The 10942-nt window shown below is 36.0% G+C and overlaps 1 protein-coding gene across 1 annotated transcript in view; it reads left to right on the top strand.

Moving 5' to 3' along the window:
- Positions 1-2387: 2387 nt before the first annotated feature.
- LOC116510353 (cadherin-9-like) overlaps positions 2388-10942 on the top strand; it is a 66721-nt gene continuing 58166 nt past the window's right edge. Inside the window, exon 1 of the mRNA XM_032219871.1 lies at positions 2388-2679. The gene's annotated coding sequence lies outside the window, so the exon portion shown is untranslated. The remainder of the gene's footprint in view (positions 2680-10942) is intronic.

The raw sequence follows: 10942 nt of genomic DNA, 5'->3' as shown, positions 1-10942 counted from the left end.
TATTCACAGTAAGTTTTCAATTGTTTTAAAGGTGCCCAACTGCCTAAGAACTGTTCCTATAAGTGACGAACAGGAGAAGGAGAGAGGTAGAAGACCAAAAGAGGCAAGATAGAAAAAATTGATCTCAAAATCCAAACCACAACTCCTTTGTGCGCACATTATCACATACAAAAGGGGTGGAGTGTGGTTTGTGCAATTGTTCCCAAAACCTTGGCTGTTTTGATCATTGTGGGCTTCAATTGTTGTAAGCCATTTTGAAAGGAATGCAAAACTAAATAAAATATATTACAGATAGAGCCTGACTTCTAATCACAATTGGGACTGAAACCTTCATCATTGAATGTTGCAATTATTAATAATTAATTAATTATATACCTGATATGTACCCATTTGCTGCAGTGATTAACCAAAACATGCAGTTGTTAAGTGAGTGTAGCTCTTCCCTTTGACTTTACTCATTGGAAGTAAACCCCGAGGAAGATTGCAAGGGCAATCTTCCAATGACCCAAAATGCTGCAACTCTTATAAATACATGCCAGTTCCAATGACCTGAATCTTGACCACTTGACATGGGAAAGCTGCAATAGTTGTAAGTCAAAGGCCTGGTCCTAAGTCATTGCTTTCAGCACTGCTGTAGCTTCAAAAGATTGTTAAACAAATGTGTTATGTCAAGGACTACTTGTATAGAGAGCCGTGGTGGCACAGTGGTTAGAATGCAGTATTGCAGCATTGCAGGCTACTTCTGCTGACTGCTATCTGTAGATTTGGCAGTTTGATTCTCATCTTCTCACGGTTGACTCAGCCTTCCATCCTTCTGAGGGTGAGAAAATGAGGACCCAGGTTGTTGGGGGCAATATGCAGATTCTGTAAACTGCTTAGGGAGAGCTGTAAAGCACTGTGAAGCCATATATAAGTCTAATTGAATATATATATATATATATATATATATATATATATATATATATATATATATATATATATATATATATATATATATATATATATATATATATATACACACACACACACACACACACACACACACACACACACACACACACCGTATTTTCATGACTATAAGCCGCACTGAAAATCCTAAAATTTGATCAAAAACCGGCAGTGCGGCTTATAACCCGGTGCGCTTTATATATGGAAAAAGATCGAAAATCTCTCCCTCCCGATTTTACGCTCAAACTTGAAGCTCGCAAGCGAATGACCGCGCGCAGGCACGCACACGTCCCTCGGGTCTCTCCCTCTCAATTTTACGCTCAAACTGGAAGCTCTCGCAAACATTGAGAGGGAGAGACCCGAGGGACATGTGGGAGAGCTTCCAGTTTGAGCGTAAAATTGAGAGGGAGATTCAGATTCAGTTCGCGGGAGATATTTGGTGCGCTTCTTTGAAAATCTCCCTCCCAATTCTGCCCAACGCCTCCCCGACCTTACTGGACGAACAGTGCGGGGGGGGTGTATCATGTAGTGCGGAGTGCGAGGAGTGGCAGATGTTGCAAAAAAAACGTGCGGCTTATAACCCGGTGCGCTTTATATATGAAAAAAGTTTGAAAAATTAACGTTAACTGATACTGCGGCTTATAATCCGGTGCGGCTTATGGTCGTGAAAATACGGTATATATATATATAATTTCAGTAATAGTTGTTTAGTTCACCATTGATAAATAATAGTAGGTAAAGCCATTTATGCATGCATACATAAAAGAATAAATATATATTTCATTTTCTTATAAATCTCATCTCAGTCCTATTATTCATTAGTTCTCCATATCCAAGGGACCTTTACATTTGAGGTCTTCAAAGGGTAACTTGCATTGTGTTATGACAGATATATTTCAATTTGTTTAGCAGGATTCTGGACTAGATTTTCTATATTTGATTTTAAGTAGGCAATTGTTATACTTTCTTTTCTTTATTACTTATTTTAAAAGAAACACTTCACCTCATTTGAAAAGAAATACCTTTATACACATAATGATTCGGAAAAACTGGCAATATACTTAAACGGTAGAAAGGTTACTAATTGCTATCAATCAATAGGATGCTTTTCTGTATAAAAACTCTGTTGGTACAAGTCAACCTAGGAAAGAAACTACATTTGTCATCTCCCTTTAGTTTTACTACAGTAAACTTTCCTTCTATACTTTCTTTGTCCTTTATCCATTTTCTAAAGCATTTTGCTTGTGTGACCAAAATCTTTTGTCACTTTATTTCTCCATCAATGAAAGAGATGATAACCACTGCTGACCTCAATTACAGAAAAGATTTGTGAAGTCCTATTCATATCTGCTGAAACAGATTGTCTTTAATAACAATGCAGCAATTTATTAAATTTGCTCTCTCTGTCTGTCCCTTTCTTTTTTCCTTTCTTAAAGCTGCACACTGACCAAGATAAAGGAGATGGGAATTTAAAATACATATTAACAGGAGATGGAGCTGGCAGCGTATTCGTTATAGATGAAAACACAGGGGATATTCATGCAGCAAAAAGGCTGGACAGAGAAGAAAGGTCTCTGTATGTGTTACGTGCCAAGGCTATAGATCGGAATACCGGAAGACAGGTGGAACCAGAATCGGAATTTATCATTAAAATCCATGACATCAATGACAACGAGCCCAAATTCACCAAGAACATTTATACAGCCAATGTTCCCGAAAAGTCTGCCGTTGGTAAGTATAATTTATCATCATGCAAATGTAGAAGAATGTGGAAAGGCAATTGAGAACTCAGTCCCTTTTCAATAGTCAATTGTATTCCAGAGGCTGTTTGGAGAATTTAAAACAGTAATAAATCCTTTCAAATTTATTACTTGAACTGCTCCAGGATGTCAGCAGTATCTACCGCACTTTCTTCCACCCTATTGATTACCATATTGTTTTTGTTCATCATTAACAGTCAAATGGAAACATATCAGACCTTGTCTTAGAAATTATGGTCATGCGGCAGTGCGCCAATGTTTAATAGAACCATGTTTATTCATATTCAGTAATAATTATACATGTTTCACGTTTAGATTTTGGAAGCCAGAGTGCTTTAACAGCAGCGTTTTTATTTCCTCTTAAAGCTTTCAAACATCTGAACCTAAGAGCCTTGGTGGTGCAATGGTTAGAATGCAGTATTGCAGGCTAACTCATTGCTCACTTCAACAGTTCAGTTCTCACCGGCTCAAGGTTGACTCACCTTTCCATTCTTCCGAGGTCAGTAAAATGAGGACCCAGGTTGTTGGGAGCAATATGATGACTCTGTAACCCACTTAGAGAGGGCTGTCAAGCACTGTGAAACAATATATAAGTCTAAGTGTGTTGCTATTACTAAGGATATATAGGTTCATCCTTTTGAAAAAGCATGTGTTGAAAATAAATGCATTTGTTTGTGACAATAATCGCACTATGTAAATCCAACATCATTGAGTTGTGGCATATGCTGAAAATTATGCACTTTTGCATAATTTACAAAAATCCCCTTCTATTTCTAAAGTTTGCTTTAACCCTAGTTTACTGTTTTATCCATATTGCTGTTAATCACTCTTAGTTATAATTAACCACTGTTTTTTTATTTAAAATGCTTTGAAAATGAAATTTAAACAGGCAATCCAGGTTATAGTTAATGATGGTTAATTCCAAACAAATGTGACATAATGTATGAATGAAAGAAAATGATAAGGGAAAAATAAAGAATTTGGACATATTAAAAATCAACCTCCACAATCTGTGTGGGTAAGTGAAACAAAATGGTAACTTATAAAACCAAAAAAGTAAATTTAAGGAAAGCCTGTATAAATGTATCGTCTAAATGCACATAACACACTAAGTCTCAATGAAGGTTAATGAAGGACAGCTATTGTGACAATGTAAGGTTCTATATCAGGGATTCTTAAATTGCCTGACCCCCATTACTCCTTTGCCTGGTCTCAAATAATGTAATTAACACTTCCCCCCCAAAAAAATCTCTTACATAACTGTCTCCGCAGTCCCAAGTTGCATCCTCAGCTCAGAAACAAGCAATTACAAATTGCTCTATTACCCCCAGTATATGTTCAAATTACACTTTTACAATCACTGATCTATATCAAAATGAACCATGTTATGCATTGATGTTTATAACCTGGTACATACAACAATAGCTGAATTCTCAAACCCATCAACCCACAAACTTCCCAACCACACTTAATCCTAATCTACCTCTACCCAAGCACCATGAAGAATTGTTAATAGTTTAAATAATCTTCATATTATATATCTTCATAGTAATGTAAAAGAATAAATACTGTTTTCAGGACAAAATCTCTGAAGTCCTACACTGTCAAAGCTACTTTCAGTTCTTGGATCTTCTTGGATACTTAGAGGTATACTTTCCATAATGACATAAAGCCATAATGTACTGTATCTGAACATGTAAAAAAAATGACATTCTGTTTGCTTTTGAAACTCAAGAAATTGTGCAAATATGCACTTCCAGAATCTTTAAAAAATAGCTTGTGTTTCTCTGCTTGCCAGGAAGGGGAATACATCATTAGGGTACCCCTTAAGGATGAACAACTGGATATGTTTTAGTAACCAAATAAAATTGTTGATTTGACAGACCCACTTTCTAGTTTGTTTCTGAAATTGGCTGTGATTAAAGGTCCACACCCCCACAAGCAGAGCTCCCACTTCTTGGAGACCCAGGTGGAAACAAAGAGAGGAAAAAATAGTTGAACACCTAGTTTTCACAGTTGATATTTTTGACAGGCAGAGAGTGTCAGTTGTTTTGATTATCATGTTCATAAAGAAGTAGCATCACCATTAAGAAGTACCGAAAGTTCTGGGTATCTTGATAAGAGAAATGAACTTCCGGTAGTTTCCGTAGGGGTGGTTTTTGCCCTTACCAGGCTTTAGGGGGCTTTCCTGAAACCTGAGGAGGGCATAAAATGCCCCAATGGGCCTAACGGAACTCTGGAAACTTCAGTGAGACATGCACACATGCACAAGGGGGAGTACGGGGTGTGTTGTGCATGCATGCACGGGTATGGCATTGAATTATGGGTGTGGGCATGCACACATGCATTATTGCATGCACACCCTTTTGGCACCCAACCAGAAAAATGTTCACCATCGCATGGTAGAATGTGTGATATGCATGAAGAAGGTCCCAGGTTCAGTCCTTGGCAAGTCCAATTATAGCTGGAAAAACCTATTCTTGACAGATGCTGTTAATGCTAGTTTAGATGACCTAGAATTTGCTTTTGATGTATGGAAACTCTCTATGTTCCCTTGTCTTGAAAACTTCTAGCAACATCTGAAATTATTGTATTGTATTGTTAGGCAAACCTCAAGAAAGGGACAGGCTAAAGTTTTGCTCTTTTAGATGAGAGCTAACTGGAAAAGTGCTGTAATGTAGGGTTCTAACCAACACCCCTCTGTCCCTGATTGTTTTATAGATAGCTGAGAAGCCTCTGGCAATAACTGAAAAGTTTCAAAGATCACAATACATAGCATTTAGATGTCAGTGATATCAATACTGGAGGTGAACAATTTCAGATATTGAATCCCTTTTTCCATATAAACATACTGGATATGATATGGCAGCTATACCTATTGTGTAGCTAAATCATTGTAACAGCAACCAGCATGAAATCAGATAGGCAGCCAAACAGTAGTTTGACATTCTAAATTACTGTTTATTGAAATGCCTGTATTCAAGTTACACAAAATACAGTTTCAGCAATTCAGCCATGAAAGGATGTACGGTAGTTTAGGCAACCAATACTGAACCACACGATAAATCTGTTTTCTCAAGGACAAACTACACACTAAAAGTTTTTCTAGGCATCATTTAAAAGAAAAAGCAGAAATGTCGAAATACCATCTAGACCTGAAATACAGTAATAAGTTTCATGAGCTTACAAATGTTCTTAGCAAGTATTTGCTTGTCCTTCAGTAGATAAATAACACAATAAGGAAGTTCATCACAAGCAGTTTATCAGAAACTTCATCTCATTAATTAAATGCACATTAAATTATAGTGTCCAGAAATCAATCAGTGGGAAATGTGTTATTAAAATTTGTTCGTTCACCATGAATGCTTTTGAATTGAATAATCATTTTGTATATTGTAAGAAAGCAAATGCATATCCACCAGGAAAGTATGGTCAATCCTTATTTTGGTTGATATACCCCAACTGTACCTACAGTTTTTAATATTAAAGAATGTGAAATCAATATTGCTGGTAGTGTGGATCTAACATCCTAATTTCAGGTTGTTCTGAGTATCTCTATATCAGCATTGAAACATTGAGAGATTACCTATTTATTGGGTCAGATTCAATATTGATCAAGTCTAATAAAATATTCATTTCTTGGCCAATATAAGTCAGCAAAGGAACTGCTGATGAGCCAGAGAAGTGACACACTTTAAAAAAAAATTCTAACATAGTTTTATTAAAGATATGTCAGACCAGTATTATTAGTTGATAAATTTATTAGGCAGGAAAATACAGATCTACCATAGTTATATAGGTGGTTATTTACTCTTTTTTATTTCTTAATTTTCTTTAAAAGTATTTAAACTGCATCACTGTCCATCAACTATTTTTATTATTGTGGCAACCTTAAGGCACTCTTAGCCTAATGTAATGGTGTGGCCTCATGTTGGGATTATGCTCCAGATTCTGACAAAGCCTGAATTAGTCTCACTTTTCTCTTTTAAATTTCCTTGAATGGGTTCAAAATCCTTTGTAAAGTTCCAGTCCAGTCTCTTGTCTGGAGTTCTGGAATCCAGCAAACAGTATTTGTGCACAATGCTCCCAAAAATAAAAATAGAAAATAAGAAAAATAATAATAAAGTGAAAGAGACTATGGAAGGGAGATTTAGGAGAGAAAGTCTTAGTTTTACTGTTCAGCCCATTTCAATGTTTACTAGTTGCTTAACTTTAACACTTATGTGATTGTGGCTTGTGAGCAGCTTTGGCTCGTTGACTAGATTATTTACTTTTATGGAAAAGAACAATGACTGAATCTCTTAAATACTCATTTCCTCCAGGTTTTAGGGAAAAGAACAGTGGTTGAATCTCCTTTCCTTCAGCTACAGGCAATGAACACATTGGTTTTGTCCCTTTCACAAAAGCTTTTTAAGATATCACTCTGGATATTTCTTTTAACAGAAGATATCTTGGGGTATTGATTACAGATGTGTGTGTGTGTGTGTGTGTGTGTGTGTGTATCTCCTATCTATCTATCTATCTATCTATCTATCTATCTATCTATCTATCTATCTATCCATCCATCCATCCATCCATCCATCCATCCATCCATCCATCCATCCATCCATCCATCCATCCTTTCTCAACAAGGCAGTGGTTTCCACCAGGCAGTTATGAACAAATAATGAAGAAGCATAACTGAAGCTTCATGTCCATCTCATTGTTGTCAGAACTTGTTCCTCTTTCTTAACATCTTTAGATACAACCTACAGACACTTTTAGGCTCTGTCTATAGAGGCAGACACTTGTAAATAACTTCTAGGACCTTTGTCCAAAAGTATATTTCAATATGTTCAATATTAAAATATTTTCTTCATTCTTTAATTGTAAGTTAAATCTAATTACTTTCTCCTTATTGTGATCTTAAGTTCCCTCTAGTGTCCAATTTATTAAATGTTATGTGATTTATTTTTTTAAAACATTCAAAACAAAAGCATTTTCCTACAGGAAGGATTCTTTTATAATTAAAATACTTTTTAAGTTCGTAAGTTTGTAGTTGTTTCCTCTCTAAAAATTGAATGAAATTCAGCCAATGCTCTCAAACTTATAAATCCAAAGATTCTTAATTTATTCAAACACACACACACTATACAAACAAGCAATTTCCAGCAGTGATTGCAAAAGGAATTATGTAAACTTAGTGTCCTTTCAAAGGTGCCATCAACATTTTGAGAAAGATACTTATTCCCTCATCTCCCAGAGCTCTAAATCCTCCAGAGACCCCTTTCTTGTGATCTCCCCATGAGGAAAATCTGTCTGGAACTCTTGTGGGTGATCTCAAGTCCTCTTCTTATGCAGAAAGGAATGATCAAAGAATCCGTGTACTCATTGACTCTTCATTCTGTTGAGATTGTTAGCATTGTTTTTCAGAGCCACCTTCAGTCTGCTATTCCTTCCTCAGAAGTCCAAATTTATAAAATAAAATTAGATGGTATAACTAACATCCTAAAACACAGGAATAAAATTTTAAACAGTTTCAGTGAAAACAAATGAATAAATTAAAATATTGAATACAATTTAGCAGACACAAATGCAAATATCTTCATTTAAGGAAGCAGAAATAAAATACAATGGTAGAATAGGGACACCTAATTTAGTACTAGTCATTATGAAAAAAAATATATTTTGGAATAGTAATTGATTAGAAACTGAATGGAAGTTTATATGTGATGTGACCATTTCAGTTTTAGGGTGCCTCGGGAGTAATTCAAATCATAAGAGGGAAGAGTTCCACTTTATTATTTCAAACTTTATTGCGAGTAACGTGTCCAGTTCTGGGTAAAACAATTTTTTAGAATATCTCCAAAACTGGAAGAAGTTCATGAAAGGGCAACATAGAATAGAAACTAAATGGGAAATATAGTCCAGAAAGTAAATTTTCTAAGAGAGTTTGAATAAACTGAGAATGTTGAACATTGAAAAGCAAAATTGAGTGAGTACTATTCAACACTTTTCCATATCTGAAGGATACTTCACAGAAGTAGGTCAAGTCCTATTCTCTGTCAAACCATAGAGCAGGCCATGGTTTAATGGTTTTAGGTACAAAAGGCAGAATCTAATTGGATAATTCCAAATAATAACTCTACTTCAACACTGAAATAAATTTCCAAGGGAGAAGCGAACCTACTTCCACTGATTAAGAGGTTGGGCAGATGACCTACATGTCCTTCTTTCACTCATATAGTCTAGAGTGTAAGGGAAGATCAAGTAAAATGAAAATGAATATCTCTGTTTAGGACAATTTAAAGAAAACCCATTTTCAATTTTATGTAGACCTTAAAGAAATTGGTACTGAAGAAAAAAAAATGATGCATAAAGAAATGGAAACACTATAGAATTTGAGGCTGAGAGATTTGAATCTTCTATATTCAGGCCTGGATTTAAGAAAAACTAAGAGTTCTCCAGAATATTATTTCAAAATCATTGTCATTGCTCACTTGCCATTCTATTATATTTAATATATAATACTGAAAAGATAATATGGTATAAATGGAAAATATATTTCTCTCAAGCCATTCTCAACTCACTCTTTTATTTTTGCCCCCAAAGAAAGCAATGCTGGAGAAGAGAAAAATATTAGAACTGACTTATTTCATCCAATTTATCATGAAAAGTGAAATTTGGCATACATAATCAATTTCTCTTTACTGTTAGTCAAATGAAACTAAAGTTTCAATTATTAAACTTGACTTTTGGATGATTTGGAATTGATCTGGTTTCTACTGAAACGGACAGGCCTGAAGGAGAATAGTTTTTCTTCAATTCAGGAGTGAGCCTAGCAATAATTGTCATTTATTACGACCTATTCTTTTTTTTTTTAACCATAATTACCATAACATTTTTGTACATAATTGGCACATATTCTTAGTTCAGAAGAATCAAGTGCATAGTTTATCTTAGCCTGAGCAATACTGATATGAATGCTTATCTATTCCTGTTGGGGCACATACTGTATCCACTGATCACTACGTGCAGGTGAAACTCGAAAAATTAGAATATCGTGCAAAAGTTCATTTATCTCAGTAATGCAACTTAAAAGGTGAAACTAATATATGAGATAAGACTCATTACATGCAAAGGAAGATAGTTCAAGCCATGATCTGTCATAATTGTGATGATTATGGCTTACAGCTCATGAAAACCCCAAATCCACCATCTCAGAAAATTAGAATATTACATGCAATCAATAAAACAAGGATTGTACATAGAACAATATCGGACCTCTGAAAAGTATAAGCATGCATATGTACTCAGTACTTGGTTTGGGCCCCTTTTGCAGCAATTACTGCCTCAATGCGGCGTGGCATAGCAGCTATCAGCCTGTGGCACTGCGGAGGTGTTATGGAAGACCAGGATGCTTCAATAGCGGCCTTCAGCTCTTCTGCATTGTTCGGTCTCATGTCTCTCTTCTTTCTCTTGGCAATGCCCCATAGATTCTCTATGGGGTTCAGGTCAAGCGAGTTTGCTGGCCAATCAAGCACAGTAATCCAATAGTCATTGAACCAGGTTTTGGTGCTTTTGGCAGTGTGGGCAGCTGGAAAATGAAGTCAGCATCCCCATAAATCTCATCTGCAAAAGGAAGCATGAAGTGCTCCAAAATCTCCTGATAGATGGCTGCGTTGACCCTGGTCTTAATGAAGCACAATGGTCCAAAGTCCTGTTGCTCCTTGGTTCAAAGTCCTCTTTTCTGATGAGAGCAACTTTTGCCAAAAGCACTAAAACCTGGTTCAATGGCCATGGGATTACTATATTTGATTGGCCTCTCCATTCTTCCTCCATACTCTGGGACCTTGGTTTCCAAATGAGATGCAAAAGTTGGTCTTCCATAACACCTCAGCAGTGCCACAGGCTGATAGCTTCCATGCCAGGCCGCATTGAGGCAGTAATTGCTGCAAAAGGGGCCCAAACCAAGTACTGAGTACATATGCATGCTTATACTTTTCAGAGGTCCGATATTGTTCTATGCACAATCCTTGTTTTATTGATTGCATGTAATATTCTAATTTTTTGAGATGGTGGATTTGGGGTTTTCATGAGCTGTACGCCATTATGACAAGTCACCGCTTGAACTATCTTGCTTTGCATGTAATGAGTCTTATCTCATATATTAGTTTCACCTTTTAAGTTGCATTACTGAAATAAATGAACTTTTGCACGATATTCGAATTTTTTGAGTTTCACCTGAACTCAGT

This window comes from Thamnophis elegans, chromosome 6 (assembly GCF_009769535.1).
Source record: "Thamnophis elegans isolate rThaEle1 chromosome 6, rThaEle1.pri, whole genome shotgun sequence".
In the NCBI taxonomy this organism is placed as follows: domain Eukaryota; kingdom Metazoa; phylum Chordata; class Lepidosauria; order Squamata; family Colubridae; genus Thamnophis; species Thamnophis elegans.
Note: the sequence above shows the minus strand (reverse complement) of the source record. Positions and strands in the feature narration are given on the sequence as shown.